At 48.4% G+C, this 11,174-nt stretch overlaps 1 pseudogene; it reads right to left on the bottom strand.

The window, feature by feature from the left end:
* Positions 1 to 313: 313 nt before the first annotated feature.
* LOC123825154 lies at positions 314 to 1,488 on the bottom strand (annotated as a pseudogene).
* Between the last annotated feature and the right edge of the window lie 9,686 nt (positions 1,489 to 11,174).

Below are 11,174 nucleotides of genomic sequence, written 5' to 3'. Positions count from 1 at the left end.
TAAAAAATACAGATACAGCATTCATAAGTACTTTATATCTTAACTGCTCATTTACACCTGAACAAGTTTTCATTAACATACTAATAATTTTCAAATGCTGTAATAGAAAATCTGGTTGCAGTATTTTATTATTTTGCTGAATACATTTGGGAAAAGGAAGCTAGACGCTTCACCTATTTTAATGCTAGCTACATTCTGGATCATATTATATAAATACATGTATTGAAACTTAAAAGATTATAAGTTTCCCAGAAGGAAAATTATTTAGTCTGTGTCATTGGTGTGCACTTCTACACAAGGCCCTTTAGTGGCATCAGTCAACTGGAGGTAGGAGTTTATGGATGAATTGCTTGATATCCATCATTTCCTGTTGACATGAATTATGCATCATGCCTTCATGGGTTTTGAATGTTACATTGGCTGGATTTGCCAATGTTTTTAGCTTTTTCACAGTAAGAGAACCAAACATTAGGGGAACTAAAGGGTCCTAATCTCCCTGGCACTGAAGAATAGAAATATCTCTATTGACACCACTGATAGGACCCTGTGGAAATGCAGCCCGCAGTGGAAGCCAGCAACGGAGCGCCGTGACACCTGCCAGTTTCTGGAGTATAAAGATAAAGCTCCTCCCTGAGAAAATCCTCTCAAAATAATTCTCTTTGAAGGAATGCCATTCTTCATCTCTTGCTTTATCAAAGCTTTTACATTTTCTGTTGCCTTTTAAATTCCAGGTTCATCCTCCCATGAATCAGGTGAAAGTACAATAATATCAAGCCAAGAAGGCATAGCCATGTTCATATTTTATGTTACAGGCATAAGTGGTGCAGCCAGGCAGATATATTTGATATGTGAACTTCTGATACCTGCAAAGGCAGGTACCCATCCATGACCCGAGTCTCCCAATCTATGAAGGAAAGTCACCGCAGCAGTGACCTTCCGGGGTTGGCCTGATGGTGGGAAACCGGGCAGACGCCTTATTGCCGCGCACGCTCCGGCTGCGCGGACTGCAAGCACCTCGGAGGCGGAAAGGGCGCCCAGCCACTGCCCGGGGTGGGGGGGGGTGGGGCGGGCACGAAAGCGGTGAGTCTGTGATGTATTATTATTTTTTAATGTACTGTTGTATTTTCCTCTGATTGTTTTTGAAAAGTTTTTTCTTTATCCTTGGTTTTTAGCGAGGCTTTGATTAGGATATATTTTGGTCAGGTTCTCTATGAGTTCATTCTTTGGGGAGGTGGGTAACCGAGCTTCTTGAATCTATAAAGTTGTGTTTTTTCACTGAATTTGGTAGGTTTTCAGCCATGATTTTTTCAAATATGTTTTCTACACCAACCTTTTTCTCTTCTCTATCTGACATGAATATTAGATCTTTCGATATTGTCATTTAATTCCTTGAAACTCTATTTTTTAAAATAATTGTCCTGCTGTTAAGATTAGATAATTTCTATTGATTTATTTTCAAGTTCACTCACTTTCCTCTGTCATTTCCATTTTGCTATTGAGCCTATAAAGTGAATTTCAAAATTTTGATTATTGAATTCTTAGTTATAAATTTCCCTTTAATTTTTAAACAGTTTTCTTTCTTTCCCAAGAGCTTCTATCCTTCTGTTTATGTTAGATCAGTCTTACCTTATGGACTGTGGTTATAACAGCTGCTTTAATGTCTGTGTGTGATCACTCCATTGTCTGAGTCATCTTGAGGCCAGCATCTGCTAATTGTATTTTCCTTTGTGAGTAGTTGAGATTTCCCTGGCCCTTTGTATGTGGAGTAATCAGGGGCATTTTGAATATTATGTAATCAGTCTGACTTGTTTCAGACCACAAGTCCTGGTTTGCCCTGTGCTTTGGGTCAGTCCTACCCATTCCCAGCTGACGGGCGAGTCCAGGACTTCAGTGTCGACTCTGGGAAGGTCTTTTTCAGTTCCCCGTGCCCACCCACCCCCACTTTCTGGATAAAGCAGTGATATAAAAGAGAGAGAGAATTAGCAGAATTTCCCCCACATTCCCATAAGGGCCCACTTTTCTCAGTTTCTGTGGCCAGAGAGGGTTTTCTCTCAGGCTCTGAGGTCCTGTGCCACCAGCACTGTGGAAGCACAGCTTTATGGTTGGGACTGAATGTGCAGCAACCATGGGGAGTAACAGAAAAAAAAAAGTGAGATTTCGGCCCCCCCCCAACCCCACGCAGTCCCAGTCCCTGTGCCCAGTCCTCGGGCCAGAAAGAGAGGTTTCTCTTGGAACCTTTTCAATATGTGCCCATTGCACAGTTCTAGGATTCAGGGTCCTGTACAATACCAGCTGAAAGATATGGGAAGAAAATCCCCAGGAAATTCACTGCCATGTTGGTCATTCTTTAAGTGTTTATTTCCCTCCTTAATCCACCTGCATTTATCTGTTTTCTTAAAGAGTCCTTAGTGCTGTCTGTGTCTGTTCCAGCCTTTTTACTTGCAATCAGTGGGAGAGAGAGAGTGAATTCCATATCTGAGGTTGAAAGATATGGAAGAATTGGACTAATTTTGCAAAAGTATTGCAACATTTAAGAGAACATGAAAGTTGCTATATTTATACATTTAATTTATTCAATTTACAACAGTTTTTCAGGTACACAATAGAAAGTTTTTGCTGGTTCAGGAAGACATTTAAGTTACTTAGGAAAATCAAACATATTAAATGTTGAAATGTAGTTGAAATTGTTTAAGCAAATTTAATTAAGTTGTGAGTGCCACTGACTGGTTAAGGGAGTTTAGTTTTTTCAACCTGAGTTAATCAAATTCTAATTGAAGAAAAAGTGAAGGTCATGTTTTTATTATTCTTATAAATTGAACAATAAGATTGGTAAGTGGAACTTAATCCTTAGGAAAAGCTATGTTTTTAAATGTGTCCCTAATAAATTGAATATTAACTAAAAATATATAACTATATAAGTAGTATTTTTATGTGCCCAACCTTGCCCCAGCACACGGTACAAAAGCTTCACTGATTGGGGGGCTCACTTCCTGGGGACACAGACACGTCAGGTTGGAGAGATGTCTTCCTTTCCACCTGACACCTGTAGGCAGTGTAGACTCTACAGGTTTTGGAAACAAAGTGGCAAGTTACTTTACTTCTCTGAGAATCAGTTTCCTTATCTACAAAATGGGAATGAAAGGTTTGTTCTGAAGATGAATAAGAGGGGGTGTGTGTGTACGAGGAGTGCTCAGTGCAGAGAGCTGTTGCAGATGAGTGGAAGCAGACAGCAGTTACAGTAGAGATTATTGCTGTTGCTGGTTCTCTTACGCTCTGAACCAGTTTCCCGAGGTCCCAGCCCTGGCACAGGGAGAAGCAATGAGAAAGCCAAACTGGAGTGGGACAGTCAGGGGACTTCACTCTGGTGCTGCCTGCAGGTCACTCTCTGCTCAGCCCAGCCCTTCCTGACAGTGCACACAGGTATCTGGTGTGTCCAGGTGATGCTGGAAAGATACAGAGCTTAGGCTTCAGAGAAACTTGTTTTCAAACCCCGGCTCTGCCCTTCCTCCATGGTGATTTGGACTCTCCTTTACTCACCTGTGGCATGAGGCTGAGGATAATTCGCTCATATGATGGACTCGAGTCCTACTTGAGGCCCCGTGAAGTGTCCGGCACAGCACCTAGCATGGCAGCCTTATACTCACACACTGTGGTCATCACGCATCTCCACAGGGCCAGTTGTATTTCAAAATGTGTTCTTTTGCCCCAGGTAATCTGGTTGTCTGCACTGACCCAGGTTATCTGGTTGGCATTTCTATGCTGACTTAACTGAGGAGAAGGAGGCTCAGGAGGCTCAGGATCCAGTTCTGATCAAAGCACTTCTCCTCCCTCAGGCTGGGTTTTCTCATCTCTAGATGGGGTGTGACAATCTCCACTCTGCCTCCAGGGGAGCCCCATGGCTCAGGTGGCTTGAGTGTGTGTATGAGGGGTGGTACCCTGGCAGCCCTGGAAGGTCTGTGAATCTTGGAGAATTCTCTGGCCTCTTCTCACCCTGACAGAAAGTTGGACACCTTGAGATTCTGAGGGCTGATGATTCTGGCCAGCCTCATGGGAAAACCAGACAGCCACTCACAGGAGTGTGTTCTGGGTTATCCATTCCTTTGGAGCAAAAGCTGCTGTGACAGGAGCAGAAGGGAACCTCTGGGACACCAGTGCCATCCCTCCTCTGCTCAAGCTCCCCTCCAGCCACCATAGGCCCTGCTGCTGAACATCTACGCATGGGTGGGCGTCTGTTTCTTGGACCTGGATGGGCACAAGCACCTCCCCTGGAGTTTGGTTGTTCTGCTTCCAGGCTGTGTAACCTCAATCAGCCATGCCCATGCTCACTGCAGCTGCAACTGCATCCTTTAAGATCAGCTTATGCCTCTTCCTCCTCCAGGAAGCCCTCTGGACTCCTTCAGGCCCCACACCACCCTCCTCCTTCCTGGAGATTCTAAGCTCACACTCTGCCCTACTCTGATCTCTTATTGTTCACCTTGTCAACACCCCAAGTGAGAAGCTTCTGAAGGGAAGGCTCAGAATACTTCCTTCTCTGCCTAGCTAACAGCCCTATCTGACTGCTGGCCGGTTGGGGGAGCACGAAGTGGGGTATGGGGATGAGGAGGAGAGTCATGTCCAGGTCATGCTCCTCAAAGCCTAGGCTGCAAAGAGTCTGCAAAGGAGGGACATGAGACCCCCACGATGAGGCCCAAGGCACATTGGAGACCACTCTGTGGGCTCAAAAAATGAAAACATCTATGTATAGAGGGCCTCTTAGGTTCAGAATGTCTTCCCCATCCCTGAGACCATTCGACAGAATGAGCTTAATTACGTCTTGCCTGCAGAAGAGATAACCAGATGTTCAGATATCCAAAAGAAGAGTTGGATTTTCCAAGGGCAAATGCCCGACTAGAACCTCAAGTTCTGACTTCCAGCCTCTTGGTCTCTGTCTCTGACTTTCACAGAAGGAGGGTAGATGGTGGGATGGGAACAGAACAGCAAGGGAGCACCTTGCCACAGCTTTTCCATGCTTCCTGCAAGCCTTCTCTGGAGACTGAGGCAGCCAAGAAAGAGCATAGAAGCAAAGCTGAAGACTCTGCATCAGGTCAGCCCCTCGTGGCCTGGGATGGACAGTATGTGGAGGCCTTGGGTAGCAGGGTGGATATGAGTACAGGCCTGGCTTTCCTCCACCCTGCCATCCCAGCCATAGCAACAAACACCCCATGAACTCCTGTCCCGTGTTCTTTCCTGAAACTCTGAGGGCACATATGATCTGAGCGTCTCTGGAGCTTCCCCAGCTCCAAAACAGCACAGAGGTGAGGTTGGAGCAAGAGCAACACTGGCTAGAGACTGCAATCTAGCTGCAGAGAGCCTTCCTGCACTCTCCTAGGTGCAGGAAGGGAGGCAGGGGCCCTCTGCCTTCTGAAAGCTCTCATCCTTGTTTTTGAAAAGCTGAAGTGGACAGGTCTTTTGATCTCTGTGTAATTTAGTGCTGGCCCATTTTCCTTCTGTTTCTTCTTCCCACCTGACTCTGGCAATGGAAATCCAGCCAGTCAGCATTCCTTCCTAGTGGTCCAGCAGAAGCTGCCAGGAGAGAAGCTGTGTGTACACATGTGCATATGTATGTGTGCATGTGTATGCACATGTGTGTGTGAATTTCCTGAAGATGGGCTAGGACTTTCCAGTCAAACAGGCAGGGGCCCAGCCTTGCCTGGCGGAGCTTCCAGGAGAGGTGACTTGCACCACCAGGGCCTCAATAATCCCAGGGGCAACTTTAGGAAGAGGAGGACGCTGGCAGTCAGAAGCCAGACCAACTCAGCAGCCACCGTTCTCTGAAAGCTTGGCTGGTTTGAGAGCAGGCGGGAAGCTCTGACACAGTCAGAGCCAAGGATGAGTGGTGGGAGGAACAGGCCAGGGCTGGCAGTCAGAGACAGGACACATGGGCAAACTTCACAGATGCTCAGCATTGGCAGGCAGTGGGGAGAGGGGTCAAACCCTAATTATATATAGGGGGAAACTGAGACGGAGGGAGGGACAGGACTGTGTCAAGTATTACAGAGCAAGGTAAGGACTGAATATAGGTCTTTCGATTTTTTAATATAGTGTATGATGTCTCCTTATTTCAAAATCAATAGCTGGAAAGTATATTAATCTCTACTCATTGCCCACTGCCCAGATGCTTCTGGGCCCTGTGCTAAGCCTCTGCAGGATCTAGGGTTACATGAGACCTACTCCCTCTGTGGCCAGGTAGGACCTACTTACTGCACAGGGGATTCTACAGCTCCATAGACTGATAACTTTGAAAGAGATAACTACAGGACCACCACAGCGGGGTACACAGGAGGGACAGGGGGGTGGATTTTACTTCCTTCCTTTACCTTACCTCCTTCCCAAAAGGTTTATAGTGGCTGTGAGGCTGTGTGTCCACAAAGGTTTCTAGGCTATGACCTATGACCTAATCTTGACATGTGAACAGGATCCACAGAGGAAAAGATGGCCAGGCATTCCAGAGGAGAGAACAGGTTGTGCAAAGGTCCAGGACATGTATGAGGCCTCAAAAAACCCAAAGTGGCTGGAACGGAGTAGCAGTGAGCAGTGCTTGATGCAAAGGTAGACTGCTCAGACTGCCTATTTGCTTAGCTTATTATGTGCACCATGTGGATAAGCCTACTTCTCCACGGGCTGCTCTCCTTGACCTTAGTCACTGTATCATCGCAGTAATGCTGTGCAACAAACTCCCCCAAATTTAGTAGCTTAAAATAATTAGCATTAAACTTACTGTTCTGTGGGTCAGAAATGTAGGTTAGGCTCCACTGGGTGGCTCTTTAAGTCTCAGCTGGGCTCATGTCTGTGGAGGTGGGCTGGCTACTGGCTGACCTAGGCTGTCCTTGGCTGGAGGCTAGGACAGCTTGGCTCTGCTCCACAGATCTCTCATCCTCCAGCGGGCTAGCTCAGGTGTGTTCTCATGGTGGTGACAAAGCACAGGGAGCAGGCTCCAAGGTAAAAGCTCATTGCAAGCCTCTGCTCAATGCATGTCTTGTCTGCTGGCATCCATTGGCTAAGGCAAGTCACATACCTGGCCAGGAGTCAATGGGCAAGGCAGGTTGGGGAGAGAAGTACAAAGTTACACATAAACAGCATGGGCCCAGGGAGGGTGAAGTGTTGGGGTCGTGAAAGTGATCCGCCACAGTCGTTTTCACCCAGCCTTGGCACAAGGGCCCACACCCACACCTGTCGATAGTCACAGAGCAAGCTGCCAAGACCTAGCTCCAGTCCTGCCTTCTCAGGGCACCTGCCTTATTGACTTAGCCCTCAACTCAGTGACACTGCTTGATCCTGTGAAGGCTCAGATGGTTCTGTATGTTTGTAATTTTGTGAGTGTGCATGAGAAGTATATGTGAATGGTGTGTATCATATGAGAGTGTGTCAGCGTACATGTGGACACAGATGGGGCTGTGTGTGCGTGCATGAGCATAACTGTTCTGTGTAGATGTGCTCTGTTGTCACCTCAGCCAGATGGTGGGAAATGGTGAAGGGCTGCCTGGTTCCTCATCATCCCCATGTGTTGGGCTGGGGAGCTCAGAGGTCAGTCAGACATGTTCCTATCCTCCAGGAGACAGTCCCACTGGCAGTGACAGCCAGTGTGGCTAGGACCAAAACAAAGAACATAGGGCACAGAAAGAGCACTGGCCTGGCCTGGCAGCCAGGAAAGCTTTTCCAAAGAAGATGAAGCTTGAATGGAGTTTAGAAAATGAGTGAAAGAAGGGAGAGGACCTTTGTGTTCAGGCAGGTGGAGGCCTAGGGCCAGTGGGAAGGGCAAGGGTGTGTTTTATGTCATGGCTGTGTGTAGCTGAGGCCAGGCCATACACAGGGGAGAATGAGGATGAACCTGGAGAGGTCAGGGGGGCCATATCATTGTACCTTGGGTCTTGAGTGAAGGATGAGAAAGGCATTGACACTGAGTTAGAAACTGGGCTCTGCCATGGTTTGGGCAGACCAGACGTGTGACAGCAATCCAAGGGGAGATGGGGAAGGTCTGAACAAAGCACAGGTAACAGAACCAAAGAAGACAGAGTAGATTAGAAAAAGGCATTTAAAATCTGCAAGACTGGGTGACCTGTAAGACATGGCCTCTGAGGCAGAAACATCTTGGACCCAGGGTTCAGGGGCTGGAGATGGGGGTGTGTGGTTCTTTGCGGTCTTAGGGGTAAACTGGGCTGGTGCTGGGAGACTGCTGATTAGAAGCCAGTGAGACATGGGCCAGGGCCACTCAGAAGCCAGGGGTTCCCAGAGGCAGAGGCTGTGGACTCCTGGGCTGGGTCTGGGCTGCAGATAGGCTTCAGCTCCCTGACTCCACACCCCCGAGGTCCCAGCACCAGGGCAGGGCTCTCTTCCCTCTCGAGCCGCCTGGAGCAGCCCCTCCTACTACCTGTTGCTTCTTCATCTGGCACATCTTCACACAACAGTGCTACTTGATAAAGAGCTGAGGAATCTTGAGAAAGCCACAGAAGAAAGGAAGCATCAAGGTGCCTTCCTAGACCCGCAATCTCCCCCATAGTTCCAAAGCTTGCTTCAGAAAACCCACTCATGTCTCAGGCTCAAAGGGCCTGACTGATCACCAGGGAGGCTCTGAGCCTCATGTCCCTGCCCTGAGGAGCTTCAAAGACGGCCTTGCCACCGACCTCCTGTTTCTCGCTAGAGTGGAAGTCTTAGTTCCACCTGCCACCTGGATGTCTTTGGTGTCTTCACCTCTGAGCTTCTGGTTGACATCAGCTCATGAAGCATGCCCTCCTCCCCCCAAGGTGTCCTCTTGCCCCTGGGTTCCCTTTGAGAATTGTCACAAGCTATTTCTACTCTGGCCCAGAGCAAAGGCTTCTCTCTTTTGCCAAGGGTGCAGGTCCTTGCCAGGCCTGAGTCTGGTTCACCATGCTGGCAATGTGGCCTGTCTCTCCTGAAGAGCTAGACTTAGCTCTTGAGCAGCTGCTGAGGGCAGTGAGGCCCCCTGGATCTCAAACTCAGAATCCCCTGGGGAAGAGTAGTCCTCTGTATAAGTTTTTCTTCTTTTATTTACAGGCAGAAGCTGGGGTTCAGTACCAGTCTGGCTGCACAATCAGGAGACATGTGTTCCTATCATTTGACTTTGTGAGACCATTTGGGCTTCAGGTCCTTCAACTCTAAAATGGGGCCAATATGCCTTGAAAGACTGATCTATAAATCCAATAAGGTAACACATCTGAAAAATGTCAGATACTGCCTGAAACATAGAAAGTATTACTTTTAAAAAAATTATTAATTCAATAATGTACATAGGTTACCACGTAGCCCCTAGTCCTCATGTACAGGGAAGCCCCAGAAGGGAAGATCCTGGAGGGGAAGCCCTAAGACGGGAAGGACCTTGGAGAGTTCACAGGCAGTTTCCATGAAACACCCTGTTCCACTCTGTGCCAAAGAACACAGGTCAGGTGTAAAGTCAGCAAGTTCCGGGGTGGGAGAGATCAGTGCTGAGAGCCCAGGTAGTCTGCCAGGGCTGTGGGAATTGGGGCAGGAGGCTGGGTGATCAGGAGAGAGGGAAGTGAGTTGGGCTGAGTGGGATGTGAATATTTGGAAGACTAAGAGGATGAGCGTAAGAACCTTCATAACTCCAGTGTGGTGTTGGCCATGGGTCCTTCAAGAGGCCATCTCCTCCAGAAGGAGAAGAGACTTTTGCCCGTGAATCCTGCATCACTTGATTGACAAGGGGCATGTCCTGCTGGTCTGACCCAGGGTGACCAAACCAGGCTACACTGCAGGCCTCAGGCCAGGTCTCCTGGACTCAGGATGATGAGGCACATGGTCTTGAGCCTCTTGGGCAGCCTGAAGTCTTTGCTGCCACAGGCCCTTTTGGAAAATGCCTGTTGGTTTTGTGTGTGTGTGGCGGGGTGGGTGGGTGGGTATGTGGGTTGTTCCCGCAGCCCCCAGTTGGAAATGGAAACTTAGGGGAAGAGGGTTAAAGTCCTCAGCCTCTAATGGCAGGACTGGGAGCCTGGGGACATAGAAACTGCGTGTTCACCAGGGGGTGTCTGGAAAGTGATTCTCTCCCTGACCTGCAGAAGCAAGCCCTGGAGTTCCTGGGCAGGAGGAGCTGGGATGGTCAAGAGGAGAGGGTTGGGGAGGAAGGCAGGCACACCCAGAGCTCCTGAAGGTGGGGGCCTGTATTGACTTCTCAGAGCACAGCCAGGGCCTGCTCCAGGTGTGGTGAAAGAGGTTTGTCCAATTGGTTTGGAAAGAGAGATCTAGAGTAAGATATAAGGTGACAGGAAGACGGAGAAACTGAGAGATGAAAAGACGTGCATACTCAGAAAAACCTAGAGATAATGGAAATGGAGAAGCAAAAGAAGAGAAAATAAAACAACAGAAATGGAGGGAGAGAGAGAGAGAAGACAATGTCTTCACCAAGGCCCAAAATAGAAGTTGCTGCTGGTGCTGGCAGGCTGCCCTGAGATGGCCCCTTAATTGGGGCTAAATTCAGCATTCTCCAAGCCCAGTGCGCGTGTCACTGAGGACGGCATGTGCTGGGCCAAGGTTGTCAGAAGAGGCCCAGCTGGATCTGGAATGTGTATCAGGTGTGTGGCTTCCTGCCCCAGGTTCCAACACTCTTTCCAGCTCCATCCCTGCATGCCCAGCCCAGCCCAGCGCTGCTGCTCTGAGGAAGCAGTGTCCACCCTGGAGAGCTCAGGGCCTCTCCTGCTCCTGGGGGATTGGGCTGAAGGGGCAGGAAGATGGTGGAGGGGATGATCATTGCATTTGGAGAAGAGACAGTGCTGGTGCAGGCTAACTTGTCTCTTCATGCCCTCTCTTCCAGTTGTGTGTCCCAAGCAGCCATAATTTAAGGTATCACCTCCTCTTCCATCCAGTCCTCTGTTGCTTAGGAAGAAGGGCTGGTCCTGTGTCTTAAGGGGACAGAGCCTCTGGTCCAGCTGTGTATAAGGGGATGTCTTGCTGGGTCCCCATTTCCCCATAAAATAAAAACACCTGCTATTCCTCATGCCATGACAAATTTTTGTTAGATGTCAATAATGTTTCAACGGCGTGAAAATCAAGACTAGCATACAAGAAGAACTGAGTTGAATTGAAGCCAGAAAAGCCAGTGTTCGTGCTGCCTGTCACCTCGCAGACCCAATAAAAGCAGAGACAGGGATTGAATCTTTGTGGGTGCT

This window comes from Phyllostomus hastatus, unplaced genomic scaffold, assembly GCF_019186645.2.
Source record: "Phyllostomus hastatus isolate PE091 unplaced genomic scaffold, TTU_PhHast_1.1 phas_contig_62, whole genome shotgun sequence".
NCBI lineage: Eukaryota > Metazoa > Chordata > Mammalia > Chiroptera > Phyllostomidae > Phyllostomus > Phyllostomus hastatus.
Note: the sequence above shows the minus strand (reverse complement) of the source record. Positions and strands in the feature narration are given on the sequence as shown.